At 39.4% G+C, this 26,674-nt stretch overlaps 1 protein-coding gene across 3 annotated transcripts in view; it reads left to right on the top strand.

Annotated features, from left to right (window-relative positions):
- taok3a (TAO kinase 3a) overlaps positions 1–26,674 on the top strand; it is a 77,286-nt gene that overhangs the window by 16,821 nt on the left and 33,791 nt on the right. For 2 of the 3 annotated variants that reach the window (XM_061038378.1, XM_061038377.1), the window contains exon 2: positions 18,631–18,749. The gene's annotated coding sequence lies outside the window, so the exon portion shown is untranslated. The remainder of the gene's footprint in view (positions 1–18,630; positions 18,750–26,674) is intronic. The other variant, XM_061038376.1, reaches the window with a different exon arrangement.

Genomic DNA, 26,674 nt, shown 5'->3' on the forward strand with positions numbered 1-26,674 from the left:
GTCGCACACATCGGAACGTTTTAATTAATATGACGGCATCAACTGGAGGAGCCAATCACTGGAGCTAGGCAAAAGAAAATGCATGTATAGTAATTTATTTTTGTTTTATAACAAGCCTCTGTATGGGAAAACAGAGAGGGTCCAAGACTTTAAAGCTTCTACTTTTTTTGAGGCTGTGAACATTTATGCAGTAGTAGAGGACCCGATCTCAAGTGTGAAAAGTGTATGCCTCATTACAATGTCCCAGTCACATAAGCCAGTCTATGGTCCCTTACCGGCATACACCAGTGGTGTACTTTAAAACTTCATACATTTTGTGAATTAATATTGTGAATTTGATTAATCTTGTTATTGTGTTTTTTTCTGTCTTATTATCTTTGTATGGACCCCGGGAAGAATAGTTGTTACTGGGGTAAAAATTAGGAATGGGGATCCAATGTAAATTTAAAAATATCACAAAGATGATACAGTGCACCAAAAGAATGGTATTTTAAGAAGTTGTAGTCTCTTGCAGCTGATCTCAGAGTAAAAGGGTGCCCGACTTCCTCAGCTAGGCAGCTAGTAATCAAATCATACATTATTAGCTTAATTTGTTGGAGAAGTGAATACACAAATTGGTGCTTTTTTATTGGATTGGACAAAGGGTAAAATAACGCAAACTGTGTTAGACAATATATCCTGCTCTGACTTGAAGAATTATTATTTGAGAGTATAAAGTACTTATTCAAAATTGCAGGGTATCTCAAACACACGAAATGTATAAAACCTATATGCCTATGACTAGTATACTCATTTAATTATTTTCCTTTATGATTAAAGAATAGATTATTTAATGTCAGGAAGAGTTCAGTTAATAAATTAATTAATTGACAGGAATCAAAAGTAGATCATTGCAGGCAATCTTTAACGTTTTATCATAGTGTAAAAAAAAACTCCGGAAGTGGCAGCTGCATGTCCTACTCACTGTCATAATTTGTCTTTTGCACTGCTTTCACTACAAGCATAGTATGCAATAGGCCTCTACTAATCTTTCTGCTGCGCCTGATTGGAAAATCCTGTTGGGCTTTAGATAGCACTTCACTCCATGCTCAGTCCTCCCTTTGTAGATGTACAAATACACACATAAACTTGGAGTTGAAACTAGATCAGCTTGTGTGTACTTCCACAAGAAGAAGTCCCTCTGTGTGTGTTCATGCACAGTGCTGATGAAATGACTGCAACGCTTCATGTCATGATTACATGCGTTCTTGGTGTTATGTGTGTGGCTGTGTACATGTGCAAGGCATTCGTGTGTTTGCACATTCTCTCTCTTACACTCAAACTCTCTGGTACTCTCATGCATTTTGCATGGCCTTGTGGGAAAGCAGAATGTGGCTACACCGGCAGGATGACTCACTAGCTGGTGTAGGCATTTGACCATAGGCACTTGACTTGTTACTGTCATGTTCGGATGCGTTTGGACCCTCCTTGCATGAGTGTCTTCTATGGCACATTTGCAGAGTTCTTGAGTGTTTGATGGGCTAGTATAGTTCTCAGGGAGCTTAAACCTTAGCCATGACACAGTGGAAGAAGAGGTGGTTGATATGCCCTCAAATTCATATCATGGTATCAAAAAACCTGTTTTATGGGTTACCTTTCTCATTTATGTTTGTGAGTGCAGAGAAATATATTCTAAAAGTCAATGTGCGTTCAGATCTCAGCGTCTTCTTACTGAATGTGTGTGGTTTTAAGTTTTGTTTCTCGACAGCAGAGATGTGTTAAGCTGCTGCTGAAAACAACAAACCAAAGATATTTGGCAGAAATAAAATGTATTTTTCATTTAAGCTTAAACAGAGTTAGAATTACCAGATATTTTCAACAACACTGTTGGCAGTTGCCCTCTGATCAGTGTGAGACACTAGCTCTGCTAGAGAGAAACATGCAGAAGACAACAGGATCCCGTTTCAAAAAGAATTAACAAACTTTCAGTCTAACCCTGAGCTCTGAGTTGAATTACCCTCAGTTGGGAAACTCGGAGTTTCTGGTTCCAGAACAGCTGATTTACGTTTGTTAAAACAACTCTGAGCATGTTCACTCTGTGTTCAGTGCATGAACCACTACTATAAAATGCCAACATTAATGGAGCCCAAATACTATGATTCACCATGGCAACAGGTGACAAAAAAGAGGTCCTTATACTTAAAACCTCTCGAAATATACATCTTCATGCAGATATTGTAAAGAGAAGTGGTGAGGGACAAAACTGCTGCTCGCGTCAGCACGTAATGTAGTCTTTAATCAGAGTTATAATATTGCAGGTTAAAACTGGTTGAATGGTATTGAACCAAAAATTATTTCATTAAGATGCAACCCAGCAGGAGAAAAGCGACTTTAAAGCAGCGCAAAATGAAATAGAAGAACAAACTAGGCTAATGGTGGCAGCCTACCTTATTTTAATCATATTTGACATATTATGACATAACATATTAACTGTGACGGTACTAATACAGGTTTACCAGACACCCCATTAGCCAGAGCAAGTCATATAGTAAATATTGGCTGTAGTGTGGTCTTGATGTCATACAGCCCCTGACTGATCCTCTCGCTGCTATTATATGTTGTCTGCCACCATATATGCTTGTGTGTGTTACGTGAATATTTATTTACATATGCATTAGGGGTGCAGAAATGCAAAATCTTCTCTAATCGATTACTCTTCCCGTTGTTAAAGCGAGTACTCGAGCAATCGTTTTGTAGTCCTTTTTTTTTCTGTGATTCTTTTCCCCCACGGGAGGCCCTGCCCCCAACTATGACGTGATGCCGACTGTAACTATTGATTTATTTGAATCTTCAGGATTTTAATAATTGTTAGTAATAGGCCTCTGTATTAACGTTCAAATTAGGAAATTTCTTACTTCAACAGACAGCAAACCTCAAATAAAAATTCACACAGACATATCTTATGACCGTTTTAACACTTTATTATAATTAAGAGCAGTGAGTGTGGCGAGCGGACGCACAGACATCAGTGCGCACTCATCGCACGTTGAAGCTGTTTTGACAGCAACATTCTGTTAACAAAGACTACAGTCTACAGTGTAGAGCACACTTTACTCTGGTAAATTAAGTTACAATAGAACATGTGAACGATTTAAGTGTCTGTCTGTTTCATCTTTCTCCTCTGTGCATAATGACACACTTGCTCAATCTCGCTCCTCCGTCTGCTATGAGCTATTTCTCCCTATAAGGTTGTTCCGTTTTGTAGTTATTAAAAGAATAATCATCTAACATTCCAAAATATAGGAAAACATCTAGTTATGCTGCTCTTTCCTGGATGATCAAACGTCTTTGGTTTGGTGGGGTAAAGCGGTAATCGCAAAGTGAAAGTTCTTCTTTTTCTGTGGACTAAATAGACAATTTGAACTGAACTTTCGTAGATCATATTGCATATGTTTGGGATTTTTTGTTTTTGTTCATTGTGAATTCATAAAGGGGTAAATTAAAGGGATATTTTGTTAGGGTAGCAACGTATGGATCAACAACGGACGTGTTTCAGCACAGAGCCTTTATCAGCGCTTTGTTTGTCATCTATTTTCTTTTTGCACTTGTGCACCTGAAGTTTTATTTCTGTTTGAGTGTGCTCCTTTTTTTCTGTTTTGAATTAGGCCTATCCTAGAACCCACAATGCAACAAGAAATATTTACAAAAATGTGGACTACAAAACGATTATCGATTACATTTTTTTTGTAACTGATTATTATTTAATGGGTTCCCGAGTACTCGTTTGCACCCCTAATATGCATAACTCATAAGTTTTTCATTCATTACATACACTTGATTATTGCTTTTTTTTCTCCCTACCTTTGTTTGGCTCTCTGTGCTATGGTGTGTTTGGGTGTACTACTGAAGAGTATCCTGCAACCACAATGAAAATCAATACAGTTGGGAATTGATAGTGTCATAAACAGGCCCTGGGTTATTGCCTAGTCGATATAGCCCATCTTGTCACCACAGTCCCCAGCTGAGCCTGGCTTGATGTGTCCAATGGCAGTGAGTGTTACACATATATTGATGAAAGCACCAGTACTTATCGAATGTCCTGTCTGGTTTTTCACACCAGTTTAGCACAAACAACAAACCCCTTCTGTTAGCCAGGGTCAACAGAAATGACCTCAGTGGCTGCACCTAGTTGACATTTACTCTTAATTGTTGTGTTGCCTCCTCTTTCCTTATTGTTTAATACACAACAGAGATATCATTTTTATTTTTTCCCAGGGGAAGCTGCTTATTCAGATGCACTTTTGTTTTCAACCACAACATAACCTTGAACAAGGTTTTTCTTGGCTCAAAATTAGGCGGAGATAGTGCCTTTCCTACCCTTTACATGTGCATATACTGTGCATACTGGCTCAACAGATTTACTAACGATATTAGAGATGATAATAATTGTGTAATCGAAGAAAGGACAAACCTAACGTTAAAACCTCAGTTTTTTTCCCTGTTTTCTGATGTTTATCTGTTAGGCGTCGTGACCTAGTCCCCGGCTCACTGACAGGAGGAGGGGGCAACCTTTTTTGTATGTTTTTGTTTGTTTGTTAGTTGTAAATAAAGGGAGGAAACTAAAATATAAAGGACGTAAAAAGTTGTTTGTGCGCGGCTGGGGGTTCCCCACTGGAAATTTTGAGCATCAAACAATGGAAATCTTGTATCGTGGTGTATTTCTGTGCATCTATTTGGCAAATTTTTTTAATTTATTTTCCTTTTTTATTTTTGTAAAAGGTCAATTATTTGATGTAAATAACCAACTTCCTACATGTGAAATTTCACATTCAGGCAGATTTTAAGTGTTATCATTCACATGGAGTCTGATGATAAACATAAAAGGTGTAAAGTAGTTTTCTTTGTCTAAGCTGTATTCTTCCCTTACATAATTAAAAATTATCAATAATTGAAAGCCTCTAAAACTATTTATGTTTATGTGAACAGAAATCAAAGCATTCATAACTTTCATCTCTTTCTTGCAAACTAATGACTTTTAAACATTGCTACTGGAAACATAGAAAACAACTTGCATCTTGTTAACAAATATTTTAAATAATGTCATGTCGAAAAATGTAACTAGATCACTTCTGATTAAGAGCAAGATAGGGACTTGGGACAGGACACCTCTAATGGATCAGCAAGCTATGTATCCTGTTTGCTCATAGTGTTGTGTAGATGTTTATCTGACTCCTGACTGCTTGTGCATCTGATCTTCCTCTCAGTGATCTTGTCCTGTCACTTTGCTCTATGCACCACTATTTAAGTTCTTACTAAGAAACAGTAGCATATTTACCTTTTCAGGTTTCAAGGCAGGATCTGAGGCATGTAACAATGTTTCCTCTTGAAATGAAAACCCGCTCTGATCGGGAGTTAGTGGTTGATATGCAAAGTTATTTTTTGCCACTTTAGTTAGAGTGGGGAAGTGTAAATGATGCTTTCTCCACCATTCCAGTGGATTTTCCTCACTATACAGCACGGGAGCCACCAAGTAACTGCTCAGCTCAGCTTCTAGTGTTTGCTCAAGTGACACAGTGGGTGCAGTTGAATGGGTTGCCTTACTTCTTTGAAAAAAACTTCCTAATGACTTCCTTGACTTCTTTGCTTATGATAAAGACATAGCGGGCTCTGTGCTGTGGTACTTCCCCTGCGGACTGCACCTGCTGACTTTTCACCTGCTCCTGAATGGTGGTGACATGATACACAATAATGTTTGCCAGATGGTGGTTTGGACTGTTTTGGTCAGCTCCACGTCATCTTCCTCCTCAGCCAGCACTTGTTTATGGAGGATGTGTAGGACAGGCTTCACGAATGAAATGGTCACATATTCTTCTCCTGACAGGGAATCTGTGAACTCCATCCATGGGGAGATAGCTTCCCTCCATGGGGATCTACCATGGAGGGTGATCCAAACTGACCAGGGATCAAGTCTGATCTGTTTCACCACTAAATATGACAAACACAGAAAGAATATAACAGCCAGTCATCACCTAGATACCTCCATTTAGATTATGTAAAATCTAATCATTGTGTCTGTTTGCCAGGTTCAGTTTATGTCCAAAACATTGCTCACATGTCCATCCATTGAGCTCTGCAGCTTTAACAACATTAGCGCTCTAGTCTGTTGTAATGGCCACAAGGTGCTCTTCTGTGAGGTCCCACACAGAAAGCATACTTCTAAAGCTTCGTGCAATCATCTCTGACATTTGATCAACAGGAAAATATGCAGTCTCAAGGCATATTTTATGCTGCTTCCCTTCATCGTCAAAGAAGTGCAAAGTAAGGCTCAAGAATGGATCGATCGACCTAGTTGACAAGAGATCAGATGTGGTATAGTTTATTAGGCCTAGTAATACGACAAGTTCACAGCAAAAGTTGAGATAAGTATAAATAAAAATAATGATAACATATATATATATATATATGAGACCTGTCTTATTGTTTGTTTTTACATTATTATTGCTATTGGATAAAGCAAGCGATTTAATGGGAAAAACAATCTGATCACACATTTGATTACTTGATTAATCGCCAGAATAATCAACAGAAATTAATTTACTAACATACTTAATTACTGCAGCACTGCCTCCCATCTTTTTTTTTTTTTTTAGATTTATTTTTGGGCTTTTTGTGCCTTTAATGGAGAGTTAGGACAGTGGATAGAGTCGGAAATCAGGGAGAGAGAGTGGGGAATGACATGCGGGAAAGAAACCACAGGTGGGATGTGAACCCGGGCCGCCCGCTTGAGACGACAGCCTCCATACATGGGGCGCACGCACCAACCACTGCACCACCAGCGCCCCACTGCCTCCCATCTTTATCCAGGCCCAACACTTGTATTTAGATTTTCCTCTCAAATTATACTTTAGCCAAGATCATTTTATTTGCTTGTCCTATTTTGGATTCTGCTGCTGTGGTGTAATCATACAAGAGCAGTCTCAGTGGTGTATCAGACTTAAAGTAAAATAATATCGTGTTGTTTTTATTTGTGAATTGATTTTATCTTTCCCTGAAGTTTTTTTTGTAGTATTAAAAGTTAATGCCCATAGTTTTATTTTTGTACCTTGTTTTCAAATCTAATACATCAAATGTTGCCAAAACCAAAGCAGTAAAGTAAATGTGTGGTTCAATTTCACAATGATGCTCAAACGTAATGCCATTTAATCGATAACAGGTACTGCATACTTAATCCTTTGTAACGCAGTTTCAGATTAGTATTTTAGCTGTTCATTTTTGTATTGAAGGCTTAACTGTTGCAGACAGATTTAGACAGATTCTCTGTTGAACCCAGTGACTCCTAGGTCAGTGTCATGGATTAAATTTAGCTGGTGTGCGGTCCAGTGCTTTACAGATTACAACCTGATTGACAAGTCTCCAGTCACCCAATCGTGTCATCAACCCCTGATACGAGCTCATTAGCCAGCAGGACCACAACCTGAGCAAGCCACAGTAAATGAGAAGATGGAAGGAAATGTTTTGAAGAAATTGGGATTGTGTATACTTCACATAGGTGTTTCAAATTCTTGATGAAATTAGACATTGGTCTACAATATTTAGAATGATTTGAGATTGTTTGAGGTGTAATAAGTGACACTGGATATTGATGGATTCCTTTTGGTAATTGAATAATCAAGAACCCCTGAATGTTTTTTTCAGACAGGACTGAAAAGCGTCATCTTTGAACATGTGAAAAAAAGTTAAGAGTAGCAGCACCTACTGTTTAAAGCATAATCAAATTTCCTATCCATGAGACTGTGTTCACACGTGTTGCTAAAGTTTTGTTTGAATCAAATCAAATAAATCTCTTTCTTTCTTAGCAGAAATAATTTAAAAAAAGGTGGACTTTTGGTAAACATAACTTGCTTCATTATTTGTTACTTGTGTCATTCCTTGCTAAGCACCCCCTTCACCATCTTCCTCTTTTTTACACAGAAACAGCTTTGGACACTGCCTACAAATGATATCCAGTAGCTGTCTCTTTACTAACTATCCTCTGTTTTATTGTGCGGATAGTAAAGGTGCATTCACACCTAAGCCATTTGGTCCGTTTGAAACTAACTCTGGAAACTTTGGGGTGGTGTGAATGCTCAAAAGAACCCTGGTGCGGACCATAGAACCGAACACTGGTTTACGAGTTGGGAAGTCATTCATCTGACTTCAGTGTGTTCACTTCAAAAAGTCTGAATATTGTAACAACAGACAGCGTGGATGCTACAGAGAAGATGTGTGTAATGTCTCTGTTACAAGTTATATTTGAGCAAAACGTTGATGTGAATTATTCTATTAAAAAGTATCTTAACATTAACAAAACATATTTGTCCCCCATATTGATGATGAAACTGTTGGCAAGTTGAGCATCTAATTCTTTCTCCAATTTCCAACTTGTTGTCCGAATTGAGCAGGCGTTTCTGATGATACATGTTATCCTTAGGTGCGTAGCTGACATGATTAACAGTTGGGTGCGAGGTTCGTCAAGAGGCTTAAAACACGCCTCAGCTTGAGCTCTGAGCCTGTCGTTAGGTTGACTGAATGTTAGGCTGAGACAGGATTTACAGCATGGTGGCCTCCGCAGCCCCCTGCCGGCCCGTAACAGATGTCTGACGTGACTCAGGCTTCATCCATATTTCCAGTCTATAGCCCTATTCACACGGGACTAGTATTACCTGAGGACCTCATGTTTAGAAATTACCCCACCACGTCTGTGTTTTGTGCGGCGCATTCACACGGGATAAGTGAAGTCTGTGTTTTAACTCAAATTTACTGACATTATCCCCGGATATGATGTAAAGTGTTAACCTTTCCTGCTTCAGCGCACAGCAGAGACTGATTGGTCTGCTTCAGGGCCGAAGTTGTAGCCCTGAACTTCAGGACTAACCCCCGTCACTTTAAGTGGGGTGCAGCAAGTTGTAAACAGACACGGAGAGTCCGGCTTGTTACTTGAGGTGTCGGGCTGTTTATTACGCACACAGAGATCAGGCTGTATACACTTAAGATGCTGACTAGTTTCTCTGCGCTGATTCTACTCCGGTCCCCGACATCAGTAACGTGCCTCTCGCACACACCTGCCGAACACACACTCCCCTCATTCTCTCTCTCTCCTCACTCGCACTGAGCCATTCACAGACAGACATACGCTACTCATATAACACAAGGCTCTGCGTAATCTATGCGTAAAGATAGAAAAATGTTCCATGTATGTAATCCAGCTAATCATCTTTCGAGATTTCGCTCTTCTGTTGGATTTGATCTTGCTCTTTCTGCAAATGGGTCTCCATGCTGTGTAGCTAGATGAGCCTCCTGAATTTGCGCCCAAAATGCTGTCAAAACTTTCATTTATAATTGCCAATGCAGCCTCCATAATTCTCTACCGGGAAAAGGGCAGAAAAAAGGCGCGGAGAACAAAAAGAAACCTTTAAAAAAAAAAACTACACCAAATCACAGAGATGCCGATTCGCACAGGACTAATATTATCACATAACCTCTGTGTTTGGTGAAATATAGTAGGTAATTTGCGGTGGAATTTTTACTTTACAAATTACGGACATGGCAGATTCGCACGGGATTAAGACACACACACTCTCACATACGACCTCCGCATTTATTACAAATTACTACTAGTCCCGTGCGAATAGGGCTAAAGATGTGAAAGCAACCTAAGTGTTTGCCTGATATATAACATTAACAGTGTGGCTTTTTATAATTGAAATGGACCTGACTCAATCAAGAAACAGCTGATTCATTTCATTTTGTTCAATCAATCAGTCAACTCCATGGGTTGGGCAGACACAATGGCGACCCAGGCAACGGAAAGGACGAAGTTTCATAATGTTAAATGTTCACTAAGCTTTAAATCATTCTGACCTTTTTCTAGTTAAGTTATATTATTGAAACAATCCATTGTTCCCCTTTTCTCTATCTCTTTCTTTTTTTGCCTCTGACCTCTTTGTCTTCACGTAATGGAGAGATACAAACACAAAAGAACACAGACGCACAAATCCTCCTTGTGCCACAGACTCTGCCTACGTACACCCATGGAGTCTCATTCCACATACGCACACTCTGCATACACTTACTGACCCACAGCCAGAAGCCAAGATATGTAGGATATAATTTGTCCAAGTTAGCAGAGGAAGATCTGGGTTAGGGTACAGCTGTTTTTTTCTATTACACACAGATTTGTGCCTGAATGACTCCTGCTGCTGCTGGTCTGCTATATGCTCCTCATGCAATTTCTTCTCTGTAGACAAGGTGCTATTGGGATGAGTCAAGTGTTAATTTTTTACTCCAAATTCTCCTGGGGACAATGAGTAAGGCATTGCTGCCAAGGTACAAGCAATTTATATTAATTGAATGGTTTTGTGGACATCATTTCCATTAAATCCAACACATAGACGTTGGTGTTTGTTCAGTGAGTCAGCTAAGAGGAGGTGGTGCTGGTGGAGTCGTGTTTTCAGAGTGATTAACTGGTACTGTGCATGGCCTACGAGGGCTAAAAATAGTTTGACCAAAATAATTGTGAGAGAGCCAAATCCATGGTATGCTATTTATATTAGGTCATATATAATGTCTATACTCCATTCTCTTACTTATTTAATGACTTTAATTTTCCTATCTTACTTCAATTCAGGTCGCTTCATTCTCTTATCTACACACATTCTTACACATGCACACATACTTCAAACAGTGTCTTGTCCCACTCCATCTCAAGCGTTGCATCTCGTAGCTTTGCTTTTTGTATATTTCTGCTTTTTTGTTCACTATTCATTAGCTAAAGACACTTAAATAAATTGAGCTGCATTTTGAGATGTATGTGGTATTCCGTTATGACACCAGGTGATCCGTGTGTGGAGGCTTGTTGATGATGAAGTGCATCACACTGCACTTTGACACCCTGGACACTTTACGCGCTGACACTTTACACGGTATACATTTTATACGTAACATTTTGTATATTTATATATTTATTTTTAAATCTTATCATATATATATATATATATATATATAAAACACTTGAATGATGAAATGCAGGCATGAGAACCTTCAGCTTTACCAAGAAATATCACACCTTGATCTGGGCATTTACAGGAGTATTAAGTACCAGTGGAATCTTATCTCTCTCTCTCACCTCTCTCTCTTGCTCGCACGCCATGGCGATAATATACAGATTAAGAAAAGTTCAGTTTTAATACTTGGGGGGCCGTGAATACATACTGGGCAATATACCTGAGTGTTGTTTATGTTTGGGAAACACAGTGATGTGACATGCAAAGAATAATTTCTGCTGACAATGTTTCCCTTTTTTAAAATTTTTATGTATTTATTGATTTTCAGTAGGACTTAAAGAGCCACATGTGGCTCCAGAGCAGCAGGTTGAGTATCAAACATCAATGCTAATGAGGAATAAGGATGTGTGTCTTCCGGATCAAAATTCTGCCTTTTTCTGTTTTTCAGGCTTAGTCTAGGTGGTTAATCAGGTGCATTCAAGCCATTTCTATCCCCCTGCTCCCTTCATTGAAACTTCCTAACCTTATGATAAATAACTACTTGAATTTGTATTTCATAAGAACCTTATTTAAAGTTTAAAAGCAATAACAATCACTGTTACATTGGTGCTTAGGATATTACTGGGTGTGTCAAGTGAAAGGATTGTATTCTCACTTTCTTTTTTTTGTTTTTGTTTTTTTAAAGATTTGTTTTTGGGCTTTTTGTGCCTTTTATTTGAGAGATACGACAGTGGATAGAGTTGGAAATCAGGGAGACAGAGAGTGGGGAATGACATGCAGGGAAGGAGCCACAGGTCGGATTTGAACCTGGGCCGCCCGCTTGGAAGACTACAGTTTCCATACATGTGGCGTGCCACTAACCACTGCACCACCAGCGCCCCTAAATTCTCACTTTGTAGCATCTGATTACCTGATTTAGTTCACTTGCCACCTCAAAAGTAAAAGGCACTGTGTGTGTGTGCGTGCGTGCGTGCGTGTTACCTGTTGATCCTCATACCACTCAATCCCTGGTACCCATGATGAGCAGCCCCCTGCTCCTCCTCCACCCTCACTTTCTCTGATGTGCAAAGTATTCTGTGAGGGACTGGTGAATAATTTAACAGCGCTGTGATGGGGCTCTGTGTCACTGAACGTAGCATGTTAGCTTGTTTCATTAACTCTGTTTGTGCGTTGTTTATATTTATCTAAAGGGGCTGGGGTTTGTAAAAATACACTGCAGACATTGATTTTGTGTGTGTGAGAAAGACTGTGTGGGTTTAGAATCAGGAAGACAGTAGACCACACACACCATTGACCAAGTTTAAGAAAAAAGAGCTCAGCTGAAAAGGCGCAAGCACTGATACTTGCCAGAGAGGATGAATGGCTTTAATAGAGAAAACTCCAGGCTTCACTCCAGGGGCACGGACACAAGCTGACCCCTCTGGATTCATGGGGTTCTCTAAAAAAGCTTTCACATTGAACGAGGGTTGGTCTTTGTTTGGCAGAGTCAGTGTGTGATCAAAGGTGTGCGTATGTGTTTTCTGGTCTAACTCCATACTAATCCCGCCTGTTAGATTATCTCTGAGATTTGATTTAGCTGCAAGGATTTAGATGTGTTTTCCCAAAGTTAGTGAAGTGCAGGGCATGAAGTAAATGCAGTGATGTGTTATTAAGTCAGAAGCTTTTTTATATCAATACCTGGTTCAATACCATTCGGCAACATAAATATGACCCCTGGGCACCGAAAGTTGTGAACTTTTTTGTTTTAATTACCAACCTGCCAACAACAGAATTCTTCGTCAATATGGAGTTTAAGGGCACACTCACACTATGCAAAGTTATACTGGCGTACCGTGCTTGGGTTCACAGGATAACTACAAGATCATGTGGTAATAAAGAGAACACTATAGGAGTTACTATGTTGTGTTTTATTTTGAAATTGACCAGATGCGTTCCCTTGTCTGACTTCTTGTCCGTGTAAAAAAAAATAGACTCAGCACATGGCCCCTTATTTGTCTCCTATTTATTCCTCTATCCACCAACACCCCCATTTATGTTGGCATTAGCCTCAAAGCTAATCTGAGAAGGTAACATTATTTGGTGTGTGTTTGTGTGCATGCATGTCTCAATAGTGTCACTAAGTTGTAGATATGAGAGCAGCCCTGAAGTCTCTAAATCCTGCTTTACAGCACTGTGTGTGTGTGTGTGTGTGTGTGTGTGTGTGTGTGTGTGTGTGTGTGTGTGTGTGTGTGTGTGTGTGTGTGTGTGTGTGTGTGTGTGTGTGTGTGTGTGTGTGTGTGTGTGTGTGTGTGTGTGTGTGTGTGTGTGTGTGTGTGTGTGTGTGTGTGTGTATTTTTCACTGTTAAAATGAGTCACAGCTCTAATAATCCACACCATGATAATGTTTAGTTTCTTTCTATCTCTGAGGATTATTATATTTTCATCCCTGGAGAATTTTTGTGAAATTTGCCTTGTATTGAGTTGTCTCAGCTCTATTTAAAGCAGTATTTCACTGTGGGACATGTGATTTAAAGTACAACTAGCTCCAGTGTGACTCATCAAAAGCTCCCCTCAGTTATCATCCAGCGAAGTGACATTGAGACTCATTAGTATTGATTAAAATCAGGCAAATTAGGGCTCAAAGTTAAAATAAAGACGGGTTAATTATAACAATTTGTTTATTGCATACATTGCTTTAAATGTGAAATTAATTAAGATTGTTCAGATTAAGTCCAAACTTTTTGCTTGACTGTCGGATAGATGGTTTGTTGAGTGACTGTCTCAAATGGTTCTTTGGCCATTGTTAGCAAAGGAGAATAATTACTTTTACACATAATTCCCAAGCTAGTCATAAAGGAAGTGATGTCATCATTGATCTCCACAGCAGAAAAGCTGTAAGTCAACATATCACATACTTTTCAAGTGTTTCATGTGAGAAACTTAAATCGAAAGACGGCCTGAACTTGGACAGGGTCCTTGCTTGATACCAGTTATCACATACGGCTAGATTAATTGTTTTGCCAATCCCTGAAAGCTGTTAAATTGGATTGTTTTGCCCATGAACAGAAATGCAATACAAGGTTGTCAAAGCAGTTTTATTTGCCAATTTCTGCCTCTGAAATCAACGGCTCGTGACTCAGAATTTATGATTCATATCCAAGTGTTCGTCATGCAACAGGAGGAACAGAAAGTTAGCAGTTGGATATCAAGATTTCTATAATTAGCTCTAGCACTAATAAACTTAGTCATAAAGTCTGTGATACTTTAGTACAACAGATATATGCTACTGTAAAGTTCAGACCTACACTACATTACCTTAAACCTACAGGCCTTTAAATAAGTAAGGACTATGTTAAACGATCTGGTGGTGTCACTGCATGCTTTGAAAGTCCATTTCTAAAGGATACCATAACAACTCACAGGACTCTCTTTTGGATTCTCTCTCTCTCCTTTAGTTTCATGACAATGCTGTTTGTGACACACATCTTCTGTGGCTTTTTTCAAGCTCCTTTTCTCTCTCACCTTTTCTTCGTGTTTAACAAAATGATCTTTCCTCAGCTTCCCCCCAGCCTTTTTTTTTGACTGTATCTTTTCCTCAAACACAACTGTCTTAAAGGGCACAAGTATCCTACTTTGCTCATCTGCAGTGTAAAATTCAAATTTAAATCATTGCAACTCTGAACAAAAGCTGTCTGCACACAGAGAGACTCTTAGGGCTCAAATGGATACTTGGCTGACATTAGCCGTTTTCACATATGCACTCCGGATAATATCTAGATATTTACAGGAGGACTTCTCCGGAGATTCTCCCGAACTAGCCGTTCACATATGCTCCTCACAGCGGGGGACTTTCCCTGTCAGAGGGGAGGGGGGGCGGGGGATTTCCTGAGGTAAGACATGACGTAAATAAACAACACGGAAGTAGCGGCCGAAGCAACAGAGTCCACTACACAACGTTATAATGAGAATATTTGCCTTTATATCAATGCTATGTGTAGTCCAATGGAATGACAACATCCACAGAAGAGTGGAGAACAACATACTGATGAACAGAAAATATCATGCAGCCGTTTAATTACGTGCTCAGAGATCGTAGTGGTCGCGTGCAGACACTTTAGCCGGTCACTATATAAACATCATTCTCTTCCTATTGGCTGAAATTGAAAACCTCCGGAGTATATTCGGCCGCATTCAGACATCAGCTCACTCGGATATTCTGCGGATAAAATACTAGGGGTCTGGCCGGATAAACTCCGGGTAAAGTCTGCGCAAAAAATGCGGCTGTTTGCATTCACACATAGCCTAAAGAACCTCCAGGTAGCCAAATCTCCGGAGTTTTTCAGGAGATTTCCGTATGTGTGAAAAGGGTTATTGTTTGGCAATGTGTGGTATCTTTTAAAGCCACCCATAAACACAAAAAAAAAAACACTAACACACTCTGACCCTTACACTTTCCCCTCTTTTCTCTCGATCTATCTGTACCTTTCTCTTGTTGGTTGGACACAAATGCCAACCCATTGGAGTGAGCGAGGCTGAGAAGTGCAGCAACAACTTCCCCAGAGGCTCATGCATGTGTCAGTATGTGTTATAAATCATGCAGAGACATTCATAAGGGGCACACAATACATTTTAGCCTTCTTCTCTTATCCTTCCATCCATTCTTCTACTTTTTTTATTGAATGCAGTTCCTCTGAGCACCCAATCTGTCGCTCGGCACAATCAAAATTACAGAGGAGGATAATGTTGGAGGGGCTGAAACCAAAAAGACAAGAAGCTGGGCTGAAAAACTGATAAAAAAGAGAGGTAGAAGAGAAGAAAAAAAAGCTGCTATAGTTTAATTCCACACAGGAATAAAGCCGCTCAGAGAACGGTCACAAGGTCATTTATGATCTGAATTATGAATCAACTGTACATCCTGATGTTGGTCTGCTCTTATACTACAGATTGTTTTAGTGTTTGCTGGTCTTGTACATGACGATGCATAATTCAGGGTCTGGTTGTGTTCACTTGTTACACTATGATGCTCCACACACCTGCTTATCAAACTGAAACACAGTCCATTGGCTGATGGCGCTCTGCAGTCAAAACAGCTAGCTTAGGTTTTAGGGTGTTTGTGTGAGTATACTGCGTTGACACCTTGTGTGTGTGTGGAGACAGCAAAACATTGAATCGTTGCTTGTGGGTGAGTGCGTGTGAAATCTTGTGTTTGTCTACAGCTCTGTGTAGTGTCCTTGAACTCGTTTGTTTGGAGGAGGATAAACTGGATGTTTTAAGCTGAAAAGAGGAGGTCTTTCCCTCGAATAGAATGGCATTGCAAGTGTGTGATACGTCTACAATGTAAAATATGGATTAGACTTTTGGCTTCCTGTGTCTCTGAATGTAGTCAACTATCTTGAAGATAGTTCCTGAATTATATTAGGGCTATTTAAATAACTGTTTTAATCACAACATGATACATCCATTCTTTGGAGCACGATATAATATTTGTTTCAAATATAACAAATCTGCCATATAACTAGAGATGTCCCGATCCCAATGTCAAGTACAGGATCGGAGCCAATTTTGGCATTTTTTAACTGATCAGGGATCGGGAATTAGAAGCCGATCAGCTCATCTGATCGTCTACGTCAGCTGTCATACCCAAGGAGACCGTCAGCCGTCGGTGATCGGTCGTCGCCCTAGTTTTTGCGGTGTGTCCAGCTCCTTCGCTACCCATCGGCCCCAATTGGCTTCTTCTGTTGAGTCCGCGTGAACCGGCACGGTTGAGGGTAGGAATCTCTCTGATGTTCAGCTAAGCGAAACAGGAAAGCCAGTGCACGAGAAGAAATACGGAAGCGCCTCTTCTATTCCTGTTCCACTAATACAAGTGCCGTTTTTAACTTTTTATCAGACATTAATCTCCATTAGAAGTTCCTATATTAGAGTGTTGAGCGACAGAATTGTCTTCTGATATCACAACAACGGTTTATTTATCCGCGTTCTTCCTCTTCCTCGTCCTCTTCCGGTTTCCCCTCTTTGGAATGACAATTACAGACTACCGCCGCCTGCTGTCACGGAGAGTTATTTCCTCTCACGCATGCGCAGAACATACATGTTGGTTGGCCGTTGGCTGTAGTCCTTGCGGTGTGTTCGAGTGCATTCAAGTTAACTTGTTATTTATTATAAAACAGCACTAAGTGAATTTGTCATTTTTTTATGACTGAATATTAAAGGTAAACAAAGCTTTTACACCATTCTGAGTAGAATTTAGATTTTACATGTGAGTTTTACAACAATACTAGCTGGACTAAGTTGAATGTAAACTGAAGACATCTTGTAGTAACTTAATGTTTACAAATATTCATTTTGTAATAAAATAAAACATGGACCATCTAGTGTAGTATCAGATCGGGACTCTGTATCGGCTGATTCTCAATATTAAAAAATCGGAATCGGGGGCTTAAAAAGCTGATCGGGACATATAACCATTTTTATTCAATTAAATTCAGTGGCTTGTATTTGGTTTGAGATGATATCATAGGCCTCTTTGATAGTCAACATAAAAAAAAAAATAACTTGAGTATAAATTGACAATTTGATATTTTGTACAGAATTGTATTTTTTTTCCACTCTTCTTATTTCTTCTCAAGAAATCATCTTCATGATTGGCTTTTACTCTAAGTTAATGGCCAATATCTACCTGGAGCTTGGAGGTGTGCTTTGACAAAAACAGTGACAAAGACGTGCCAAGGGATTTTTAAAATAAAGAAGTATCTTAAATTAGGAAGTGGATAATTGTTTCACTTCGAATTGATTAATTGATCTTAAATTTGTGTACTTCACATTTGTTGATCTTACTAATGACAGTGAGTTTGGAAATGCTTCCAATAAATGAGACCACATGTCCTCTAAACCTTCTGTTGCGGAGGTGTCATCTTTTCTGAAGCTGATTAAAGAAGGGATCATGGTTCTGGATCCTGGTCTTGTTAAGAGGATAATAACTGTTAGTCATTAAAGAGGTTTTCATTAGCCGGTGTTGAATCATTCCACCATCTGCTACTGGTGAGGAAATTTGAATGGTTTTTTTTGTACTGGAGGGACACTGCTTTCATGCCGTTCCTTTTGTATTTTGTGAGCAAGTTTTTTGTGTTGTAAAGCTATCATGCAAGTTCTTCTAAAATCTGACAACATGTCACATGATATAAAATGTATAAACTACAGCGCAGATGTTTTTAGATAATTCTAGCCTTGACATTTGATCTTCTTTGAAAAGGCATACTGTGTGTTTGAGACAAAATGAGAAGGGAGGTCCACCTTTTTCTTACATTCAGGAATTTGCAGAAGTTGGACTTCATCAGATTATGGTCACTGTCATTTAAAATAAGAAAGTGTCATATCAGATTCACATTCAGGGCTGCAACTAATGCTGACATAACTTAAAGCTCAATTATTTTTGGATCTTTAATGTTTGGAATTTGATATACTATTTTTTCTTTTATTCGGACCAATTTTCCCCCAAGCTTCAAATACCTTGTTTAGTCCAAAGCCCTGACATATTGACATCAGTGAGGACCAACTACTAGAGTGGCTTTTTAGCAAATTCGAGGAAGATGAATGTTCATTATTTGTTTCTTCTTCTTTTTAACTTCAGGTACAGTATTATTCCAGCCATGGGGAAAGTCGACAAGAAGTCTACACTGCACTGAATCTAAGAAGGTAGACAAAGAAGGAGACAGGTTATTTGGACAGCGTCTTCACACATTTTCACAGGTAGGTTACACACATGATTCTATCTTACGCTGTCTTCTCTATCTTCATTCTTGATCCTTAAAAGCAGCCAATAGACAGACCAATGAAGTCACCCTGCACTTCATTTTTTATACAGTTACAGCATTTGTGTGGGAGTTTCAGATTCCTTTTCATGATGGAGTTGGACTTGCAGAATCAACTGCCTGTAAATTGGGTCTTATTTGCCTCAAATGTAAGCTAGCTGCCCTGCCAACTCTCTGATTTATATAATAGCTAACCATTCCTCTGTCACACTGAAGTAAAGCGGAGTCTGGAAGTTTCTCTGGTCTGTGCCACACAATTATAAGGGGTTGCTTGTTGGGAGCATATGCAAAAGTAAATTGTTGGACACCTAAAATTAGAGGCCGGATATTTTGGTTGATATTTTTCAACATAAATGGGTTTGACTGTTCATGCAGCTAAGTAGACATTGAATATTTGTGTTTACATTATTAAAGGTCCAGAATTAACTTTACATTTGAATGTGCTGGTTAATTGTTGCATACTTTATGTTGGAGGTTTGATATTTTTTTATGACATTATTGAACTAAAACAAGTTTGTTTAAGTGTGGACTTTTTTGTGGATTTTTTTGTTTGTCAAGAAATTCAAATTTGTTGTTGAAAGGGGTAAACAAAATTATCCTCTAGATGCTGATATTTTGATTGTTACTTAAAAAATATTTTAGAAGGCAGGCTGAAATGTGTCCATAGTTTTAGTCTTATGTGACTTGGGCAAAAATGTAAAAATACATCTTTCAACTGGTTGTCATCATCGCACAGAGCCAACAGCAAAGATTGGGTTCAATGGGAAGCCAGGCATGTATGTGTGAGTTTTCTGTGCTGTGGGCAAATCTTGTTGTTGAGTCACACCCTGATTGGTAAAAGAGCTTGTGGGGACAGAGTGTGGTGAAGGGGAACAATTTGGGTTATAGATCGACCAAGGGCTGATTTCAATTGGCTGGACTTTGTCTCACATGCCTTACCCTGAGGGCAGAGTACCTGTGAAGTTCAAACCAGCCAGGGCTGTCATATTTCAAAATCAGGTCCACAAGAATGCTCATTGTAGCTTTAAGTCCCTGTGGGGTCAAAGTTGGAACAGGTGTTCGCACTTTTTTTGCCTGATTAGATCTCTTTGGAGGGCAATGGCATTGTGTACTCATTGAGTTTGTGTCTCTAGTTTCCAGGGCTTCACTGCACTGCCCAACAACAGAAAGACAATTTAGGAAAATTTGATATATTTGTGTGTGTGTGTTCTCTCCTTCTTCCTCCTGAATTTCATTACGTCTACCATGACACCTGTACTGACTGTCAAGAGTGGCGTTTGCCATAACCTTGTGCCATAAAGCATTGTGTACCTCTCATGAGAGATCATATCCACGCTACTTAAGTTACAATGTAAGAGTAGGCAGCCAGAGTGAGGGGTGGAAACACAAGAAAAAACAGTGTACCAAAAAATGTAGTATACATTTTATATTCTAAGATATTATCCTTAAAAAATGTTGACTTAAATCTAGACAATACAACTGCATTTATAGGCCTATATCATTGACAAGATTTTGACCCATTTAAAGCCATGCAGGAGGTATTCACACATGCATTTACGTCACACACATGCATGGAAAACTCTCAAGGGACCCTGCATTCTGCTGAGATCTGAGGCTCTATGTGCTTGCTTTCTTTAAGTTTTTATTAGACATGATTACTAAAGTGCAGGGATTTCCATTTTTCCTGAATGTGTTTGATACAGGCCTATTTGCTCACTCACTACATATACAGTATATACATTGAATCATTCACACAGACTCCAAAGCTCTTAGCCTGCTCTCTATAACGTCTATAACATGATTAGAAAACATGACGGAATCATTACATAATTTGTATTCTTTTTCTCCTATACGCACACTGCCGTCATGCTACGTCTTTACTCACAATTTGTAGGATTTACCAGTTATTTTTTTCTCTCTATTTCTGATTAGAGCTGGTGATTTTAATCCCAGTAAGAATTCCCACAGTCTGCCTAATTCCTGTTCCTGCCTAAAGCTGGTAGGGGGTCCAGTAAGCTGTTAAGCCCCTCTGGCTATACACGCACAAACACACACATCACTGACACACACATATGGACACTCCATCCCTCTCGCTGGCATGGCAGAAATATTTTCTTGCTTAACCTGTACATGTACAGTATTTCTTCAAATATAAACACCAATACACAAGAGCATACTTTCCTACCATATAGAATGTATAGAAGCATACGCAGTCACTGCACTTCACTAATGCTCTCATGGGATTTGAATAGATTATAGCAAGCCCAGGAGACAATGCTAAATGAGAAAAATGAGGGATATGAAATTCTGATTTTCTTATTGATCAAAGCTTTTCTTTAAAGAAGTTGATAAAAGAACTGAGTTACAAATAGGAGAGCAAAGTGTTAGAGAACTGAAAGAATTAATCAAAAATTTAAAATTACTCACTGATGGAATATTTTCATGCATTTTTATCGTCCATAAAAGCATTTAGAGAATGACTTCGTTGAATGTTCTCTCCTTTGTCTCCTATGTGTCAACCTTGCACTCACAAAAATAGATACAAATTAAACCATCCCTGGCTGCAGCATTTACAAGAACTTGAATCTTTAAACTACTAACTATTTTAAACTGAATCAATGATTAGATTTTTTTTCACAACCTGAACATCTAGGTAAACCCTGATTTAGTAAAAAATTAGAACAGGAGTAAGCTATATATTTGTTTCCACATTTCCATTGTGTATAATTCTTTCTCCTATTCAATTGCTATTAAAATACAATGCATGCAGTGTCCCATTTAAATATGTCTGGTGTGTCACATGGTATGCAGCCATATCCAGCAGCCTGATGGACTTGGTCCTGCAACAACATGTTGGTACATCAATTAGTAATAACTGCACAAACAGGAAGCCTGGGGGTGGGACTGTGTAGTTTGTTAGTACATTCTCCTTGTCTTTCTTGTGTAGCTGCGCATGTTGAACTTTGGCCCACATTCAACACATGTATATGATTGCATATGTTCATGTACAGATACAACTTCTCGTCTCAAGATAGGTATGTGTGTCTTTTACAATGCAGTACTAGCCTATTTGAAATATTGGATCTCAGCCTTTCTCTGTTTATGGGGTTCTTTTTGATGCAGTCAGAATCCCATGCAGGGAAACACTAAATTCATGATCCATTTAGAAATTGTCAAAACTTTGAGATTATCGTTTTAAAGACTTTCTGTATGAAATCCTTTTTTAATATCCTCCCAAAAATATTTGATCCTAGAGTGTGTGCGTGTATGTAGTCGGGCCAGAAAAGCATAAATCTCTTTTACATATAATTTGTTTTTATGATACATTGTTACTGTAAACAGCAAATCTTGTAGCACCATCACAGTAACCCCCACACATGCCGTCTCATTTACTCACCAGAGCACCTCATGCACACCTGCACATAAGTACAATGTCAGGCATGGATTTGTAGTAATGCACATGTAGCAAAGAATTCACACACACACACATACACACACACACACACACACACACACACACACACACACTCGCATTTAATCTTTCTAAGCCATTTCCCTAATCAGCTCTCTGTTAGTCACAATACCATTTACAGATCCAAAGTAACCACACACACACACACACACACACACACACATATATACACATGCTCCTAGCAGACTGTCCAAACACAGTGCTTTGCTGGACTAGTAACAGCTTTAGCAAGCCTACCATGTTACAACCTGTTGTTGATACATTGCATCACTTCACACATCTAATAGAAGAAATGAGAGGAGGAGGAAGAGTGAAAATCAGGGTGAGAGGGAGGTGTGCAGAGTCTCCAGAGGGATCACATGGCTTCAGTGTTCATTTGTTCCATTTATATCCATCTTTTTTACTCCTTCATCAAATCCTTCCATCATTGGGCTTTAGATCTTCTTTTAAATTATTTTTTAAGTAAAAAGGGTCTCTGACTCTGTAGGTCTGTATTGAACCTGTGTGTGTGTGTGTGTGTGTGTGTGGACAAGTACAGGTCCATGATGCATGAAAGAAAAACCTAAAAAGCAACATTTCTAATACTTTATAGCAGTGCTTTTCATTTAACTCCTTCATACCACAACTATTATGTGTAGGACCCTGCAACCTACAGGTTGTGTATATACTGTATAGCTACAGTCACATTGCTTTGCTGTACTCTGCTATTCATTCATCATTAGTCACACCTCCATCACAGGCGTGGATGTCTTAGCTGAGGGGTTTCATGCTTCTCAAAATGCCTTGAGGTGGTGAGCATGTAAGCCTGTATATGTGATCTTTCACATTATGTAAGCGGCTGAACTGAAACCATGCCTGATGTTCATGTGACAACCCCACCGTGATTTCCAAGCACGTCCCTTGGCATTCTTAGAGAGAAATCGAAGCCTTATGCCATGAAATTAGCTTTAGTCCGCTTTAGTCAGGGTATAGTTTAACTGGCTGTGATTCCCAAAGCTGAGATGTGATGTTGTAGCTTTATAAAGCATCTTGCTTTAGAGAACACTTCCATAAGCTGAGGTTCACAAGTAGGAAGCAAATGTTTCCTTGTATTTGGCCATCACACTGCCTTCACCTGTTGAGGTGATAATAGCTTATGGAAATAAAGATATCCCTGACTTCAAAATCACATCCTTAAGCCTATCATTAGTATTCCCTAAGTTACAAATGAAATCAGAATCAGATTTGGGTTTTTTTGCCAAGTATATTTACACTTACCTACAAGGAATTTGACTTAGTGTTTTGGTGCAAAGAAAATAGCAAAGGACTAAGGCAAAAATACTAAGTAGCTATAGAACAGCACTGTTCCTGTTGACAACTTCAATAGAGTAAGATAAAAGAAACAATTAAAAAGTATAGAATAAAAATATGTTGTTATTTAGGGTAGGAATATACTGAAGTGTTAGGCCCTACTTCAGACCTTGAATGTTCTGCATGTCTTGTATTTTACAACTTCTAGGTTAGTATATTTGTTTTGTTCCCCTCCTCTCAAAAACAGATTTCCCCAGTTTTCTTAAGGCCCTGACACACCAAGGAGACCGTCGGCCGTCGGTGATCGGTCGTCACCCTAGTTTTTGCGTTGTGTCCAGCTCCGTCACTACCCTTAGGCCCCAGTTGGGCTTTTTTTGGCCGATTCCACATGTTGAATCGGTGTGAGCTGTCGCCGGCGTGGTTGGGGGTAGGAATCTCTCTGATTGGCTGTTCAGCTAACCGAAACAGGAGAGCCAGTGCACGAGAAGAAACAAGGAAGCGTCTCTTATTTTCTTGTGCCACTAATAAAAGACCAAGGGCTGACAACACCAGTGCCATTTTCAACTTTTTATCAGACATTATTCTCGATTAGAAGTACCTATATAACGAGCAACAGCGGTGAGAAACTTGTCTTCTGTATCACAACAACCGTTTATTTATCCGCGTTCTTCCTTGTTCTCTTCCGGTTTCCACTTTTTGGAATGACGATTACAGACTACCACAGCCTGCTGGCATGGAGAGTTATTGCCTCTCACGCATGCGCAGAACGTACGTGGTGGTTGGCTGTCGGCTGTAGTCTTTGAGGTGTGTTCTTTTTGGCCAAGACAAAAGGCGCCGACGCCACAGGCGGCCTTCTTCACCACTAGTTCTTTGCCGTCTGCGTGGTGTGTCAGGGCCCTTAACTTCACTCACATTGAAGTTTGTTAAGGAGGGTTTATTGATATTTCTGTGCTGAAGGTGTGGAAATCTGTGTACCTCTCTAAAGCCTAAGATTCAATGTTAACCAAATTTAGTTGCATTTCATACAGATGTAAAGCCAATCACTGTCTTTATACAACAGCACAAGCAAAGTGATAAGAAACCTCCAGCAATGCAGCTCAGGTGAGACTGACTGTCAATTCAGAGGGTGAGGGTTTGCTTAAGTGTATGGGAAATTTGACAGCAAATATGGAAAAGTTTGTAGTTTTTACATGAACTTCCTTCCGTTATCTATACGTTATTACACAGTAAGATCGTAAGGCATTGTTTGTTTAACAAGCACGAATAATGTTTCACATACTAGAAGTTACTAGATAACTGACTGTAGCAGATTATGTTTAACACACTCAACATCTGTGTCTTGTATGACTGCCCCTCAAACATCTAATGCTGAACCTTTCCATGTTATTTGGTTTTTAGGACTTGTGTCTTAACTCAGAATCGTGCATTACACATACAAAAGGTCCAAAACAGTCAGCCAAGGTTCAGACTACGGCTGTCAATCTTCATCTACATACTCAATACTAGATACTTAAAGATAAGTCTAGATACTTAAAGTTTATCAGTCCTCTCTGGAGAGTTTCCTTTGTCCCGTCAGCTTATAACAGTTTAAAATAGTGTTTAGTTTCGTAATATTCGCTGCAGTGACACATTTACAGTTTCTGTAAACAGCTTCTCTAATCTTAAATAAAGTAAATAGTTGAAGGAGAGAATTTTCATACTTCACAATAAAAAGCACCTCCGTGGCTCCATGTTGAAACAATATCACACCCTAACCCAAGGTACAGTATAAACTGTACTGACTCAGATTTGGACTCAGTTTTGGGTAGAGCAAGTTACTTGAGGGAACAAAGTCACTTTAAGGCTATAATTGAGCTTTAAAGCGCAATGTGCAGATATTTCTAACAGAAAATTACTATCATGTTGACACGAGGGGAATAATCTCAATAATTCCAGTAAACTTATTGCTTGAATCCTCAATGAAAGAGTGCAGCTTTAGAAGCCCCCCAAAGCCTAGAGACTTCATCTTTATGCTTCTGGTGCCATGGAACAGAGGGCACAGGACTTTGCCTTTAAGACTGATATTTTTGGAGTGGATGTGATGGCTTAGATCCCTCTAAGAGCAAGGGATTAGGGTGATGCTGATGCTTAGTGTCTTGGCCTGTGTGCCATTGTGTCTTGCTGCCTCTGCCTGTATGTCAGCCTGCTCTGTGTGGGGCTGGCCTTTGGAGCCAGATTTGCTTGCTGCATCTGGCTGATGTGCACAGAGATTTCATGGAAGACAGAAACAGAGGGAGAGAGAGGGGAAGAGACAAAAAGTGAGAGAGATGGTGTGTGTCTGTATGCATGTGTGCGACTATGTGATGCATGTGCAGTGAAGCTAACTGGAGCAGGGTGTCCGGGATGCATACACGCTTGACAACCCGGCTGCAGCCTTTTGATACAAAACATTTAGTGTTAGCGTGTGTGTCTGCACGCACACAGGCAACTGTTACACTGTGCATTTGTGGACATGATGCATCAGTGACTCAGCTTCAGCTGTCAAGTGTGTGTCTGTCTGGCTGTGTACGAGTGTGTGTATGAGTTTATATGTTTGTATGTGTGTGTGTTTGCATGAGCAAGTGTGACTGTGACTTATATGAGCAGGACCAGACAGCTAGCAGTCATCATATGACTGTCTTTTTTCCTGCTTATCACCTATGAACTGTCTATGAGACACAGAACCACAGTCATAGAAAGCCTGACTTACATAGACATACACACACTCAAAACATGCTCACACACACATTTGGGCATTCTTTCGAGGGCTTTTGAAGCAGCATTAGATCAAACAGTGTCGAGAGGATATGAAAACCTGAGTTGTTGCGTGTGTGTCACTGCTTTAAATGCTCTAATTTATATTACTCGTCAACCTCATAAATAATAAATTGTTTCACTCTTAATCCTTTTCATAAATGTTGTAATATTTCATATTTTTATAAATGTTTTTAAATGTTCTTACTTGGATCATATAACTTTTCTTTTTTACAGAGGTAGTGAACTGTTTAAGTTTCCCGTCGACAGCTTGGTGTCAAATTAAAAGGTTCTGCAGAGTTAGTGGAAATGACTCAAATGTCACAATC

Source organism: Labrus mixtus, chromosome 5 (assembly GCF_963584025.1).
Source record: "Labrus mixtus chromosome 5, fLabMix1.1, whole genome shotgun sequence".
NCBI lineage: Eukaryota > Metazoa > Chordata > Actinopteri > Labriformes > Labridae > Labrus > Labrus mixtus.